This window comes from Tyto alba, unplaced genomic scaffold, assembly GCF_018691265.1.
Source record: "Tyto alba isolate M040663 unplaced genomic scaffold, T.alba_DEE_v4.0 Super-Scaffold_2, whole genome shotgun sequence".
Classification (NCBI taxonomy): domain Eukaryota; kingdom Metazoa; phylum Chordata; class Aves; order Strigiformes; family Tytonidae; genus Tyto; species Tyto alba.
In genome coordinates, this window is record NW_024881282.1 from 82,958,783 (window position 1) to 82,975,793 (window position 17,011).

The 17,011-nt window shown below is 49.0% G+C and overlaps 1 protein-coding gene across 8 annotated transcripts in view; it reads left to right on the plus strand.

Annotated features, from left to right (window-relative positions):
• The window catches only part of FRMD4A (FERM domain containing 4A), a 377,000-nt gene that overhangs the window by 217,161 nt on the left and 142,828 nt on the right, over nucleotides 1-17,011 (plus strand). The window contains exon 1 of one of the 8 annotated variants that reach the window (XM_032985845.2): nucleotides 7,517-7,593. The exons of the other annotated variants lie outside the window; for them this stretch is intronic. The gene's annotated coding sequence lies outside the window, so the exon portion shown is untranslated. Of the gene's footprint in view, nucleotides 1-7,516; nucleotides 7,594-17,011 lie in introns of those variants that run through there. 8 annotated transcript variants of the gene reach the window in all.

The window sequence follows — 17,011 nt, forward strand, 5'->3', positions numbered from 1 at the left end:
TTCTGCAAAATGTGGCACCCTTTGAAACAGAAAGATTTTCCAACTGATGTAAGTTTTGCAATCCTCAGTAGAAGGAAGTATAAAACTACAAAAGTATTCTTTAAGTCTGACATCATGCAAAGTACAAAGGCTACTTCCGTACAAAAAGCCAAACAAATGAGAATTAGTTTGTTTTATCCTTCTATACAAAAGAAAGTGCTTCATTATGTAGCTTGTTGCAAGAGGTACATGTAGATTTTGCTTAACAGGAGGTATGTTTCTGGGCTCAGATCCCTCAGCTGACTCATTTAATGTCCTTCACAATTACCTTTGCTGTCTTTTGTCATTTAAGAAGACTTTTGGGTGGCTTTCACTAGCACCCATCAACTGCAACATCTGAGGACGGCGTGGGAAAAATAATCTCACCTTTCTTCAGCCTTGTTCTCAGGATCTTGCCAGTTACTCAGCAGTTCCCTTGCATAGACGAGGTTGGTTCACTTGCCTTTGGAGGAATGAGATTTCCTCTTATTAGTTGCACTTTATTTCTCTCTGCGCTGCGGTCATGTCGGTGGTCTGCAAGTGTCTCCCCAGGTCTCCCCCAGCCAAACAGCGCTCTTCAACAGCAGCATGAGTGTTTTCTGGTTTGCCTCCATGCTTCCACCACCCACCTCCTCCACGAGCCCCTGCTTCCCCACTCCCCTGGGGAAAGGCTTTCCCATCTCCCACCACCCAGCCCATCTTATGGATGGAAGGGACCCCTGCCATGCCCGCTCCTTCCTGCATTGTTATACTTTCAGGCTACTTCAGATGAAAATGGCAATATTCTGGGAATAGGAAGAAGTTCCTGAGACAGAGCTTTGCACAGCTTTGAAAAAAGGGCAGTGGGGTCCCACATGTCCCCTCTGCCCCTTTGGAGGGTAGAATGGATTGATGAGGACCTGACCTCCAGCAGAGAGGAGAACCCTTCACCCTTCCTATTCCTCCTGCAATGACAGGGATGGCTCTCAACACTTTCCATTGAGATTTCCTTCTCTTTTCCCATCAGTCCCAGCCCCAGGTGGATGGAAAGACGGGGGGACTTCAAGAACGGCCCCTTTCCCCACCAAGTCATGGGTCATGCAGGGAGAGTTGGCGTTACACCCGACGCATCTTTATTCCCTTATGCACACTTCAGCTGTTTGCTTTGTTTGGCCTCTTGGATGCCAGGATTACCCAGAGCTAACTGGGACACGGGTGACTTACACGTGACTCCTGTCCCTCTCCGCACCAGCCCCGGGCTGGAGCTGGAGGCAGCAGGCAGGATTTGCCAGCCCACAGGTCACAGCACCAACCAGCTGGAGTTGGCTTGTCCCCACCATCCATTTCAGCTGCCTCGTGCAGACCAAGCTTCATTTTCCTGCATAATAATCCTGTCAGCATGCACTTTCTTCGCCTAATGAAGGGAGGATTTGTTGCCCTCTGGGCTTAAACCACTACAATTACACCGGCTCTTTGGGAACCTAGAGGTCTGCTTACTTCCCTCTCAAGCTCTCTGAGATTCTTTAAGCAGAGTCTGTGTGAAAATTAATCAGACGCCCTGGAGGCTTATTTTGTCCAAAGCTAATGTCCTTCTTCTCCCTTTCCCCCCCTCCTTTTGTGCCCCAATTACTTAAGGGATTGTCCTGGAAATTAATGAAAGTATGGCATGGGAAATAACACCCAGGGTTCATCTCAGAAGTGAAGCATTTCTGTGGAAGGCTTAACTAGAAACAACTCTTGGTTCACTCAGCAAACTCGGTGATCTTCCCAGTTTGAAGTGTACTGTGCCACGACAGTTGCTATTGCATGTGCCCTATCTCCTAAATTGTTTTTAGGTCTGGATCCAGTTATATGAGTCAGGTCCTGTTCCTGAGTAATTATGTTTTACGTTTCTGAATGAGATCCCTGTGGTTTCCACCTGGTTTCCAAAGTTCTCAGCATGAATTATCTCAAGGACACAATTCATCCCAACCTGTTATAGAGGGAAAATGAGGTGATGGGGACAGGTTTGGTAGTGGTAAATGCAACCCTCCATCTCACTCTTGCTGGCCCTGGTCCATGGAGTGGGTGAGAGCAGCCTGGTGTCTTGGATGACTAGTTGGGTCATGTTAGTCCCATTTCTACTTCCCAGCACTGAGGAACATTTGGTGCATAGAGGGTACAGATAGTCTCAGCTGAACAGAGGTGAGGACACTTGCTTCTTCTGCAGCCAAACTACATCAGAGCTCATGAGCAGACAGGACCGTGCTCTACCCCGAATTTCAGAGGAACTGAATGAATTAACCCATAGGCTAACCTGACGCTTCATTTTCTAGGTCTGGCTGACCCTCTTCATGGTTACAACAAGTCAGCTGCATTGATTTACAGTGAGATTCATGTGCCTAACAGATTATATCATCTCTGAAAATGGATTTCAGTTCCCAAGTTACTCAGGTCCATATTGCTTTTTAAGCTTTGAGGCTTTTTAATCTTTTACAGCCACTCAACAGTTACGAGTTAAGAGTTGTGCAATCAATGGGAGTTAGGCCCTTATACACCTCCCACAAGGAGGTAGGAAGTTAGATACCTTCAGCAAGTCCTAAATATTCTTTGAAAACATTTCCCTCACCTTCAGACGTACCATACGAAACCATGGGTTTCAGATGTAGCATACGGGGGAAATGACACTGACTTCTGTAAAACACTGCACCGCTTATGGATGCAAATCATTGTGAAGTGTGAATATTACTTCATGACATGACATCTCCAACTCGTTAGTGCTAATTAATGCAGTTCTGGGATAGACAATATTCATTAAGCTTTTCTGAAAATACTAGAAATGTTCATGTAACAGCTCACACATTTTGATCACACCCACAGTCCTATCACCACGTTCCCTGTAAAGTATTTTGATACTTTAATCTTTGCTAACAAGAGTGGAAATGAATTGTCAACAGTAGTTCTCCAGCACAAGGCCATGGTGTTTCTTCCTTGCTTTGTTATCAGGAACCAATAAAAAGGAATCAGGGTGGTGTTATTTTGGCGCAGAGGCATCTGGTTGCTGGAGGTTTCCCTCTGTGTATGTCAAAGTTAAATATTTGGGTTACTGTTCTCTTTTTGGACTTGCCATGATATGAACCAGCTTGGAAGAAACGCAGCTATTGCCTGCTTCTAATCATTGCAATGACAGCAGCTCTGCTGCCTCCAGACTAAATGTTTGTTACCCAGCTGTATTGTTTGGGTATTGACAACTCCTGAGACCTTGTGAAATTACAGAAGCTCCTTGAAGAAAAGGACTCTTGCTACCACTGCTGAATTATAGCTAGGAATTTTAGAGAGGAATGAGCATGAAGCCAATGCTTTTTTTGTTCCTGAAAGGATGCTGTTGAGGAATTCTGAATTACAGTGTGTATGCCTGGGAGAGGAAGAAGGGGAGAGCAAACTCTGGGTGGCACAAGGCGTTGCCTGTGCATTGCAATGCATCCATCCTTCTGCAGGCTTTAACCAAATTGGTGGGGGCTTTGGCAGCCATTTCCTTTGAGCCAGCAACAAGCCCTGTGTACATTACAGTGCTTTATAAGGCTTCAGTGTCCTCCTTGGGCAAGTGGTGCCAGTCTTGGTGACCTCGTAGCTACCAACATCTAAGCAACGGTCTGAAGCTGTCCCAGTTATGGACACACCAGACTGCATGCCCAGCAGCCTACACCCACCCCACGGGGTGGTGCCCCCCAGTTTGTTAGCTCAATTTTGCACACACGGAACAGCCCTGAGTGCAATTCTGTACTCGTGAGTGTTTGCCCATCTGTGAAACGAGGCTGGCAGCTCTCCCCGACATCATGGGAGTGCTGCAGGGATCGGTTAACTGCAGCTGCAGAGCTTTGCAAGCAATGCCACGTAACTGCACACAGTTGCTCTTCATCCTGCAGGCCCTTTAACATCCTCTGCTGCCCCAGTTCACTGATTTAACTGAAATGAGCAAGGCTGGAAGGGAGGATATGGATCCCAAAAGCATGATCCGCCCCTTGGAGGCATTTCCCACTCTTTCACTCCAGATAGTTTTTCTTATTGTTGAGGTCTGCAGCCACTCTGAGAGCTTCTGTTCCTCTCTACTTACATACCCCAAATAGTCTGCAAATGTTGGTCTATAGCCTCCATAGACCCTCTTTTCCACCCTGCTGCCCTTGAATCTCAGGGTACCACCCTGCTACCAGCCCAGATCTGGCCAGGGTTTTTCTAGTAAGGAAGCATGCAATGAATCAATGAGAAGATCTGGAGCAAATTCCTTGTCCAGTTCTGGGGGAAAACAACTCTTTCTGGTTAAAATTGCAGTCACCTCTTGGCAGGGACAACACTCCACTGTCTTTCCACATTATAAGAAACTAGTCCCCATTTCTGAGTTCTTTGTTAGCTCCATCAGGTACCTAGAGGATGTTATCTTCACTCAGACCAGTAATTTACTTTTATTACAAGCATTGCATTGTGAATTAGAGGATTAAGGAAATGTAGCAGGAATATCTCCTACCACTGCAGGAAATTTTAAGCCCCTGTACCAAATCATATTGAACTTCCCTTCGGGGGATGTGTTGTGTGTGTAGTCCTGAATGGGTAGGAAAGTGATCTGAGGAGGATACATCTTGAAGTTTCATGGGTATGAAGATCCATCCTCTCTTTCTACATGGCAGGGATCAATGGCTGCAGAGGTGTTGAGCCATTGTGCCTGGGAAACGAAGGGACTCCCCACCCATTTTTACCCCAGACTGTTTCCGTGACATGACACCCATCAGCCAGTTGGTGAGGTCAAGCCCTTCCTTCTGACATAAACCAACTGATGCCCCAAAGGTGTTGGAGGACACCAGTAGGATCACACAGTGATGGGACGCTCTTTGGGCACCTCTGGTAGACAACTCCACCATAACACCAGGCATAAGAAAGGATGCTTTCTTGCTGCCTCCTGACTAGTCCAAAACCCATGCCTGTTTAACCAGGCTTTGTGCCAAAGGAAGAGACTGGACTGTTGCAGGGAGCCTGTAATTTCAAGCTAAGTCTAATGAAACTCCCACACCTGCACTGAAAGCTGAAAATTGCAATTCTGGGCAGAGTGATCCTTACTTTCCAGTTTTTGCTGCTACGCATGAAACAAATTACTTTCCAATTAGAGGTTTCCAAGTTCTATTGCTGCTTCTTTAAGCCACCAGGTGATCTTTTTTATCACCTGATGAATAATGCTGCACCACACTCTGGCTCTGCTTTGGGTTTGGAGGCAAATCCTGCCAGGAGAGGACGAGTTACCTTGAAGGGCAATCTGTGCCATACAGCAATGGGTGGGGAAATTGCCTTGAGGCTTTGCTAGTTGAAGGACCATCCTACTCCAGGGGCAAAGTCTGTTGCCTTGGCATATTCTTATACAGCAACAAGTACAAGCCGGCACCTGCATGGTGAGTGCACCTTTGAAGCAGCTTCACCTCCTGTTTTAGTGAAAGTCAGCCGGGAAGGTGACTTTTCATTGCTAATCCTGAGCAGGGTTCAGGGTCAGGGCTGAACCGCTGCTGGAGTTCAGGCTTACATGTTCTTCTTCACCACTGTCACTGAAGACTTCAGAACCTGCTTGAGATACTTTGTCACCTCCAGTGAAGGAAAAGAGCAAAACAGAATTTAGGAGGCAACTCGAAGTTTTACCCCTCTCTGAAATTATGGGTTTAAAATTCCAGAACATTTTGAAGTTTGTGTTTTGGCGGTTTGCCCCTAGGGGGTACTTCGGTGATCAGACCTAGATGTGGATTAGATGCACCCAGAAAACCCCAGTCTTTACCCCTGTAATGTAGCTGTGGTCCCCGTGCTTCTCCTGGGGCAGAAATGAGGACATTTGCTGACTCTTGCCACTGTGTCTTTTCCTTGGGATCACCTCCAGAGCGGACTTGGGCCACCTCAGCCACTTGCTCTTAACCCTCAGCAGCCAGAAGCCAGAACTGCTTCTGTATTTATCCCCTTAATAAAAGCCAGCCCCCTTGGGTGAAGCAAGCTGGATGGGTGAGCCTGCCTGTGGCTGCACACGCAGCTCCAGTTTTACAATGTCTGTGCCCTTAAAGACAGGAGAGGGAACTGTGCTCATGCTCTAGTGTTTGGCTATTGCACCCAAAAGCACTGTGCATCCCTCTGGCCTCCCCAGCCCATTGCAGAGAAGAGGACATCAACACTCATGGCCTCTCCATGCTGGCATGGTGTTGGCTTTCAGTCTGACAGCAGATCAAACTCAGATACAGCCTCAGCTAAAATCAGACATCCAGCTCATTCACCAGCCCCGTGATGGGATGGTGACTTTGTCATTTTCCTACAGGGCAAAGAGGAAATTTCCTATATCCTCTGTAAGCCCCAGCTCCATCCTCACCATGAGCAGACTCACGGTGGCATAAATGCTAACTGAAAGCAAATGAAGGAAAGGGCTCCCCTCCACCCGTCCCCTGCCAAAGCAGACCCCTAACTGACCAGCCTCTGCCAGCGCGCAGCACAGCGGCAACCTCAGGGTTTTACCCGGTGGGAATAAGCCCAGTCCCAGAAAGAAAATGCTGACAGGGAGGCAAAGCATCAGCAATAAGTCAGAGCTCTAACCGCATGCGTTTTAGGGTGGGTGCGTCGCACTGTGCTGGTTTAAACCAAAAAATCGGCACTTTTTGGAGGCTCACCCGCATTGCCCTTCTTGCCTGATCAAACTATTTAATAGCAATACCTTTGCACCAGGGCTGTAGCTAGTGCAGTCTGTAAAGAGCTTTATTCCGGGTCAGCATCCTCAGCTGGTGGGAGCACTTTTACACCGTGACAAAGTTGCGCCCTTCTCCCAGCTGGGGGTAGGGGGGAGCCGGGGTGCCCCCCGCAGCAGGGCCTGGCAGGAGCTGCTCCGCCTGCCCAGCCCCATGGGTGGGTGCCCGGGGCCCCCGCTGCCCCCCCACCCCCCCTTCCTCCTTGAGCACTCAGCCCCGCTGCTCCCGACCCTCTCCACTATCATTTCAAGGTGTACACGCGTGGGTCGGGGGGGAGGGTGGGGGGTGGAGGCCTCCACCCCCCTCACTCTCCCTCCGTCCGTCCTTCCATCCCTTCATCCTCCTCCCAGAGGCGTTGGGGAGCCCAGGTGTTGGCAGGCCCCCGAGCCGGGTTCATCTGTTTCACATGACCCAGCACCAACTGCTGCTCGCTGCCCTTCTCCCTTCTTCCTCCTCCCCCTTCCTCCACCCCCCCCCCACCCCTCCTCCTCCTCCTCCTCCTCCTCCTCCCTCTCCCTCTCCCTCCTCCTCGGCTCCAGCCTCGCAGCGCGGCGGCGGCCGCGCAGGAGCCGGGGGCCGGCAGGCGGGGAAAGGGAGGAAGAAGAAGAAGAAGAAGAAGGGGAAAAGGAGGATTACGGCATCCCGGCACGGAGCATGGGACCGCCCTAGGACCGCCCGGGGAGCCCGCCGGGAGCGGAGGGAAGGGCCGCGCCGGCCCCGCGCATCCCGCGGCGGCTCCGCGGGCGATGGACGCGGTGCGGTAGAGCCGCGGGCCTGCGGGCGCTGCTGCGGCGGGGGGGGATGCTCCCGCCCGGGGCTCGGAGCTGAGGGGCCGCCGGAGCCGCCGAGGGAGCGGGAGAAGGTAACGGGGTCTTTGTCTGCGGAGGGGGAGGCGAGGCGGGCCGGGGCTCCCCTTCCAGCCCCGGCCCCGCGGGGAAAGCCCAGCCGCAGTGTGCGGGTAGCTCCACGCCCCCCCCGTCCCTCCATTTATCTCAGAAAGAAATGTGGGCAGCATCTGCTTTCTCTACCCCTTTTCCACCCCGCTCCCCACACCCCTCCACCCCCACCCCCCCACCCAAAAAAAAAAAAAAAAACCACAACCCCAAAATCCTGAATTTGGTGGGCAAGTAACTGAGACGAGCTCAGCGGCTGGGGTTTTTTGCACTGGAGGGAAGGAGAGGGTGTGGGGTGCTGTGATTTCTCCCCCCCCGCCCCCCCCCCAAGCAATCTGGATGCCTGTCCCCACTGACTGCTAAGATGGACTGCTCCTTCCCTTTCCAAATGGCTGCAGCAAGTTTAATGCAGAGCTGGGGGCTTTGCAAAGGGTAAAGCCCCCGGTTTGTTTTTCCTTTTCCCTCTGCACCCTTTCCTCAAGCAGGGGTAGAAAAGTTGATACAGATCCAGGGCTAGAAAAGACAAATAAATAGCTCTGTTTCCAAACTGTGCCTGTATGGGTGTAGCTATCTGCATGCTTTGCAGACATGCTCCTCGTAAGGAGGGTTTCTTGGCCGCATTGTTAGCCCACTGGCTGCTGGGGAGGGCATGAGAAAAGTTGTTTCAAGCCTCTATATAAAATTTCCAGGAGAGACAATTGTTTCTAATAATAGCCCTGGCAGCAGTTTAGCAATACAACATGCACAGATGCGGGAGTGAGCTAGCAAATCTCCTCTCCCAAGAAAGCCAGGTCACAGGGAAAGCTGAACTCCCAGCTTGTTGGTTTGGTTTTGGATTTTAAAACATTGTCCTGAACAAAAACCCCTGGTACCGCTCGCCCTTTCTGCCGGGAAGGGGGTGTGGTGCCTGTGCCTGCATGCTGCACTTCATGGGCACGGCTGAACTGGGCTTTCCCAGTGCCTCGGGTATGGAGAGAGGCTGAATCCAGGCTCTGCCCAGTACCAGCTGGATATCGGGGTGTCTTGGACTCAGCTCCCTCTCGATTGGCCCCCAGAGTCTGATGAGCATCCCCGATCCATGCATGGAGGGGTCTGTTACTGGCATGGGTGTCTGTGCTATTTTCCCTGCCTAGAACTGCCTGCCAGGCACCAGAGACATCTTGACAGAGCTAAAACTATCCGACTGATCCCCTTTCTCCCTGCGGCGGTGGCAGAGGGCCCCGCAGCAGGGCTGCTGCCTGCACACTAACTTGAACCTGTGATGTTAACCCCGGCCAGGCGATGGTGCACCAGCTCGCCTTGGGGGCTGAGAGCTTGTCTTGATTTTTCTAGCACAAGTTACCAGTAGCTCGTCCTCTTCTAAATATTAATATTTTTAAGATGGTTTTAAGTCCTGGTGTCAGGCAGGGACATGCCATGTGATGCTCATGGGGTGGTTTCTGCAGCCCAGCTGTGCCACTGAGTGAGGGGGGCTGTGGCAGAATCAGTGGGGAGCTAAGGATATATTACTTCTTGCAATGAGAGGGGATATTTTAAAGGGTCTTCAGCTCAGCACCACCTTGCACTGCTGCTAAGGTCAGCTCTGTCTCTCTGAGGACTAAACAGGCTGAAGGAATTGGCATTGGCCACCTTTCACACTGCAAGTGGCCCCCCTTCCAAATCAGTACCCACAGAGGGGATAAGTTCACCAGAGGGGCATAGCATGTAGATTTATGCACATGTAAAATAAAAATTTCATTCTGAGGTGAATTTTTTGTTTTAAACACACAGGCTAGAAATATGGGATCTCTGCCATTATTTGAGCATAGATACGCTGCTGAGCCACTCTCAACCCTTTGGGACAAAGCTACCCATTTCTCCTGGTAGATGGCTTCTGGTGGGCCTGTTGCCATGCATCTGAACCACTTACTGCATTCAAAACACAAGTCAATATTTAGTGATACCTGTGGTCACATCACTGCATCACTCAGGGCCATACAGCAACGCAGGGTCACTTGGTGCTGAGAGCATCTTCTGTAGAGATCGTATCAAATTGTTTAGCCAAGTAAAGAGCTTCAGTTAGCGCGTTGGGTGTTGTTAGTGTGGACATACGACTGGGAAAGAATTCCCAAGTCATGGAGTGTAGTCCCATGTATCACAGGTAATTACAGTCCTATATATCCATCCCCTTTGTTGCTACTGTCACTTTCTGTGTGAATAACACCAGAAGGTTTGAATGCAGCTCAGCAGAGAGCAAAGGCAAAGTAAAACTGCATGGTATGGATGAGGGAGAAACAGCTGTGGTAGGGAGAATTTGAAAGGGGCTGGGCAGTGACTGAAGTCTCAAGTCCCAGTTTGGTCGGACTGTGAAGGGGAAGGAAGGGTTTTACATTGTGAGAGGGGTGAGACACACAGGGAAGGGTGTTGATCCAACACCAACCAAATTTGGGGTCAGAGCTTCGTGGTGTCCTCTAAAAATGCAGTAAGGTGCTGTGTTACCCACTTGTGAGCTAAGCTGGATTGCTGGGACAAGCGAAGGCTGCTGTCAGCACCGTGCTCAGTTCTCAGAGACCTTGGGTGTCTTTTGTTCAAAACACTCTAGGTTTGAGGCAGTTGGTATTCCTGTGCCTCTGAGCTGCACCCTAAATCTCCATCTATCTGGGAGCCATCCCACAAATGCCCCATCTCTTGGGGAGCTGAGGGGAGGCAGTGCTTTGGGGTGATCCATGAGAGCAGGTGACAGTGGCTCCCTGAGGTCCCCGTGCTTCAGCACAAGATGGGGTGTGCTTGGGTGCAAAACTGGATCCCAAGGTCACTCAGCAATGCCAATCTCCAGCCACCCTTGCTGGTTTGCTCCTTCCAGCAGCTGGAGGTGCAGCTTGCCCTGCAGCCTCAATGCAAGCATAGCACGGCAGCCCAGCAGGCAGCAAGGTCTGACAAGGTTAAGCTGCAGTTGAATTTTTTGCCAGACTCCTCCAGCTCCAAATCCCAGTTTGTCCCAGCCTCCCCCAGGCAATATGGTTCCCTAAGACAGCCATGAATTGCCCAGCATGGCCTTGGGGACCACTGTCAACATCCCTTGATATTTCTCCTGGACTTTTAACAACTTAATCCCCAGCCTCCTGTAAATCTCAATATGTGCCATTTCTTAGAAAGCCAGAACCAATTTTCCGAGGCTGCACAATGAGTTGGAAACCCTGACTTCTGCTTTGGAGCTGAATCCCATCAAGGACCAAAAATGACTTTGACTGCTTTTCTCTCTGATCTGACACTGAGAAGTGACCCCAGCCAGATTTTTGATCAGCTCCAAGCTTCTGAAAGCACTTTCATGTTGATGAATCGCAAACACATAGGGTTTGATCTTGTCTCCCTCTGCTCCAAGTCACCTTTCGCACTCCACCTCCTCATGGGTCGATGTCAGCCTGAAGGTTTATTCCTTGCCTATGTTGGGCTCTAGTAGGTTGCTCAACAACATAAGTAGAACAACCTTCCCTTCCCAGTGCATCCCTGCTTCATGGCTGTGTTACACTTCTCTGTGGCCCCATGCATGGTGTCAGATGCCTTGTGTGTATCTCCACGAGGTGGGGTGGGACTTCTCTAAGACCTTGCCCAGCCTTAAAGTGCAAAAGGACACCAAAGGAGCAGGGATCATCTGTTTTCCAGTTCAGTTAAGAAGCTCTTGCTTACAACCTGCTCTAGCTTCTTCCCTAGCAGATACAGCGTCCTTCTGCTCTTGTTCTGAGCTTCCATGTGACATTTTGACATTTTCACATGATGTTAAACAGCTGCTCTGTCCCACCCTCAAGAAAAGATCACTAGTGGGTAGCAAAATGTTCTTTTCACCCTCTATCTGCACTGGTGGGATGTGGTGTGAACTAGTGTAATAATCTTTGGGAAAAGAACTTGAGGGCAGAAAAAAGGAAGGCAGGCTGGCTGACCCTTTTTTACTTAAATTCACTATTAAAGGATCCACTGAAAATTTCCTAGAAAGCTGCAAACCAAAAGAAGTTCTGTAGCCACTTTGGCTACAGAAATCCTTTGTGAGTACACTTCCACATGTAACGCGTAACATTCTGACAATGGCTGCTGGGCTTGCCAAGCCACAAGGCTCAGGTTCTGTGTTTAGATTATATTTTTTTTTTTCTTTTTGTTCCTAGAAGTCCCCAGATCTCCCAACTAAAATAAATCTACCCTTGTTTGGGTTTCCTGACCGCGTGGGATCGAACGTGGCTGCAGCCGTGCCACACATGCTGCAAGCGCTGCTGGCATCCCGTCCCTCCGAGCTGAAATATTTTAGGCCGGGAAGTGCTTTGCAGATAGCAGAGCAGCCACAGGCTGACCCTGCTGCTTTCACACGGGGTTTGTGCAGGACAAGCTGGGGGTGGAAAGCTGCTGCATCAAGTGGGAAGCTTGGAAAGACATCACAATATCTGAAACTGAAATGTAGCACTTTTCCTAGAGAGGAGAGCATGGAGGGAGATCTTTCGAACTTTATAAGTAGTTTTGTCCTTGTTCTGCATGGATGGTTTCTCTCCTGGCTATCCCCAGCTAGGGTTTTGTGAAGATGCCCATCATCTCAACACATGGCTGCCACGTGTGTGCTTGTGTACCACCAAACACTCTCATTTCCCAGTGAAATGGGGCACTCAAGGGGCCATGGATGATTTAGGGGACGTGGGATCAGACACAGTGCTTCCTTTGTGCACACACACATCTCACAGCATGGAAGCATGCTGGAAATAAATTTGGAAGGTAACTTCCACTGCCTTCTGCAACTCTGAACTGGAAAGACCAAAAAACTGAAAAAAAAAAAAAAAAAAAGCACTGTCTGAAGTATCTGGGCTTCCCGGAGTGCTCTGCAGCTCTGCTGGGGTAGTGATGCAGCCACTGAAGGTGTCACCTAGGCTTGTGCTGCAGGAGATGGTGGGGATGGCAAGGAGACTTGTGCCTTGCCAGGACCAGGGACAGCTGGAGGGAAGCACAGAGTCTGTTTTGCCTTTGTGTTGCACCATGGAAGATGCTTCCTGAAATGCTCTGGGAGTGTCAATGGTGATTCTGGGAGGAATCTGCAAATCTAAAGGTGCTGGGCTGTGTCCTCGCTTTCTCAGTCCCCTCTTGCAGGCACAGCTGATTGTGTACGTGGCAGAAGGCTGCTCCAAAGTGGGTATCAAATCCTGGGAGCTTAGGGCTTGGGGATATCAGATCCAGCTGCTGAGTTTGCAGACATTGCATCAGGCAGTTCCCTCTTCACTTCCCATACTTAACATCGATTCTGCATGGTATTAAAGAGCTGCTGTATTTTCTTCTAGAAAGGAACATTCTTCCTTGGCTCTTAAAAGGCAGAGGGATCTGGTAGAAAGACAGGCTCAAGCTGAGGCATTTATTCCAGGTTCCTTCTGTGCAGAGGTTATAGGATGTCCGTATTTATTATGTTGTGAGGTATCCTGATGCAGAGAGGACCCAGTTTTGCTGCACCAATAGCCAAAGCACTCTCAGTACAGGCAATGCAAAATCCTGGCATTACTCAGAAGATGAAAAGGAGTATAAAAGCACAGGCTGTGTGTCCTGGAGGCAGTTTTCCCAGCTTGAGCCCAGAGTGGGGCTAGTTTTAGCTCCAGTCCTCACCAGGCACGCAGGTGCTCAGCATCAGGAGCTTTCAGGACAAGGGAAGGCAGGTGGGACGCCTCCATGCTCCTCACCCATCCGGGAGATGTGGGAGATGTCCCAGTCCTGTGGCCCCAGCTCTGCCCTGCTCAGCTCCGGGTGTTCTCCCGAACAAAGCAGGAGCAGAAATGGTCAAACCAGACTTTTCCAGGGCCTGTTTCTAAAAAAAGCACCTGCATCTCTGAGGATGAGTGTCGGCTGCTTGTCATTTGAACGTGCTTGGCATCCCGCCTCATGGAAGGCTGTTGGGGGGTGATGCCCACCCAGCACCGACCCCATCAGCTGCCGCAGCTCAGGCAGAACCGCTGGCGGCTGCCCAGCCTGGGCACCAGCCACGGCCCTGGCTCTCCACACCAAATGTGTGTCAAACCCGCTGATTAGCAGTGGCTGGAGACAACACTGGGACATATTTTTCCACTGGAAGCATATCAGTTTCTTAGAGTGTTATTCAAAACAAGAAGAAAAAAAAAAAAAACAAACCCAAACCACTTCTGTGTACTGATTAACATTTTACATTTTTGTTTCACATTTGGGATGACTGTTGCAAGTCTGTCTTCCACTATATGTTATATATAACACTGCTCAGTGCTATCTATTGACCTGCTCTGTTACAGAAGATAAGTGATGCACTGATCAGGGCGATCAGTGCTCACACCTCGGAATGGTTAGTGATACAGTAGGTGCAAAATACTCAATGAGAGCTAAAAGGACACTTTGAGCCTTAAATCTTAATTTGTCCTTTAAAAATATTTTATACATACTACTGCTTCCACTGCCTTGGGTCACTTTGGTCATCTTCCTATGAACCTGCATTGATTTTTTTTTTTCTTCTGCAGCAAATCATACTAGTTTCAGTAGCAAATAAATCATCCTGTTCTCTATAACTAAACCAAACCTCCTGCAAATGTTTTCCCAGAAGACTTGTAAGCTCTCATGTAATTACCACCCTGTCTGCATGCACAAATGAGTGATATCTGGAACAGTTTTCTGAAAATATGCCACGTTTGAAGTGTGAAACTGTACAAAAAAATTACATTTTTATGTATATTTACAAGGAATTAAAAGTCAGATGTAGGAGAGATTAACAGACATTCTAACGTCTTTGGGGAAAATAATAATAATCTATTGATATGTACTTTAGTGCCACACGATCGTTATCATGATGACTCACAGTGCTTGCCACAGTATGTAGTAGGGAATGAACCAGAAGGTGACCAGGAGTCCCTGCAGAGAAGTTGATGTGATGTACAAATGGCTGTGGAATCTACCACTGGTAAAGGACTGCCCTGGCAGAAAATTTAGACCCTTTTCCCTTAGACCATGATGTGTCCTTTGTGCATAGTGAACAGAGTAAATACAGAGCTCTTCCAGGGGAAGCGAGACCCTCTCAGGACATATCATGGTTTTCTTGAAGCACAGCTGTGCTCAAAAGTTAATGGAGCAACTGTCCCAGGACCATGCTGTTTGTCCTTGTGGAAAGATGCCAGACACCCTTTATTCTTTTTCCCTCTGAACATCCCATTTTAGTTCTGCCATTGATATTTATTTCTTTGGGCTGTGTGAGGGACTGGCAACCCAAATGATGGATCATGACCCTTGTATATAGCATGCAAACATGGGATGAAACTACAGAACTTGCCTAAAATTATTATCTAGAAAATAAGTTCACCCTGGGTGAAAAAAAAAAAAAAAAAAAAGAAAGAAAGAAAACCTCACAAAATAAAAACGTTCTTCATACAGTTTGGCTGAGCTGAGTTAGCTCAAGAGAAGTTTATATACAGGGCAAGTTATCTTGGGTGTTAACTGGGAGGTTGGCAGGAAGGAAGATTGTCCACCTGCTGTCTTTTTAAAATAGGCATGAGCGGGCTTATTTATTGCTATTTTTTTTGGTGGTAGTGGCACTTTTTCCGCCCTTGGGCATTACTTTAGCATACAGATGAACAGGACAGTACGGATGAACAGGCCCAAGGTCCGTAAGGTGGGATGAGGCCATAGACTGCCCTAGCTGTTCATCTTACACTTTCTGTAGGACGTGACACTGGTTGCAATAGTTTCACATGGCTCAAGTGGTTTCACCGCACCTAAAGATGCTCCTTCGTGCTCAGAGCAAACGGCTCATCCTCTGTTCCGCAGGGAGGGATGAGCAGGGGAGCAGGACCGCAGCTCTGCTCTCTCACTGGGCCTCGCGGTCGGCTCCGGGCAGCAGCGGATCCGCCAGGTCTGTGAGGCTCTGCAGGCAAGTCCGGCGGGGGGGGAGACAGAAATCCCATCCCCTGACTCAGTTGAAACTCAGCTGCACAAAAGCGGGGAAGAGCCCCGAGCTGGCAGGAGGCGGATCAGCTGGGCCCCCTCAGTTGCATGATTATTTATTTATCATTTATTCCCGGTGCAGCCCTTACCTGTCACTGGGTGCAGCCAGCGTGCCGCATGTGCAGAAGGGCTGTAGGGGCAACACAGGCTTCCCAGGTAAAAGTGGAGGAGACAGCTACAGGATCCCAGTTTGAAGCAAGATTTTAAGAGCTCTGGCATGTTCTTGACCTAAAATTGTCGGCCCTAAGCAGGTGTCCCTGTTGAACCACCTGCACAACTGACCGGCTATGTCAAGGTTTATCAAGACACACTTTTCCTGAGTGCAGAAGGGGCTGCAAATCTGCAACGTTTAAGATACCCGTGGCCAGTGATTCTTCTAGACTAAAAATAATAAATAATACTGAAAACTGTGTCTCCTCCCCATGGCCAACTTCAGCTCCAGAGCTCAGAGGATGTTCTAACCAACCATCTCAAAATTCCTACACTCTCCACTCCTGCCTTGTAAATAATGGGGATAATCTTTGGAAGCTGATAGATTTTTAAACTGGCAATGGGTTTATTTTCTGCACAAGGTGGGGAATGGAAAGTTACAAGGGTAAAAGACCCAAAGGTAGTGAACAGTATGCATTGGGAATGCCCTCTCCTCCTGCATCAATATCAGAATGCAGGGAGGGCGTGAGATGTTCTGTTTCCCTTTGTATTTGAAAAGATTTAGATCTGTATCATTTTTAAGAAAGAAAACAATACGTGACATAAATCAGCACAACCTCCATTCTAGTGAGGAAGCTGGCCTGTCCAGGAAAGGACTTTCTTATCTCAGGATATAACTGAAATCAGGCCTCTGAGGCTGGCCACTCTCAAAGCAGTGATTTAGGCGTCTGCTGGATAATACCCTGGTTGGTTCAAAATGCGGTGTTGGAATTAGATTTAATTCTAACTACATGGCTCAAGCACCAAGTGTTTTGAGGTTAAGACGCAGCATTCCCAGCTTTAAAGTTCGCCTGAGAGTTATTGCTTGATGTTGTAAATGGACTTAAGGACCGTAGGAGACGGTTTTTCATTTCAGCCCTGATACAGTAAGCCACTTAAACACTTGCTTATGTCACACTGAAATAAAAGGGATTTATGGACATAGCTATGTGCTTTGCTGAATCAGAGCATTTTTGCTGAGCGCTGTTTAGAGGAAGCATAAGAAATAACGTGTGCGGATGTCCCCAGGTGATTCTGGAGCCTGAGCAAGGCTGGAAAGCACTGCACAGAGGAAGCAAGGAGCCCCTGGGCAGGCCAGGAACTCTTTTGTCAGCTCTCAGGATAAAACAGGGAAGTCATCAGATCACTCATACCTTAGCTTGCCTTAATTTTTATCCCATCGCTCCCCATCAGCATCCACACAGTGGCTGGGTCACGTCTTTCATGGCATGCTTCTGCCGGGGT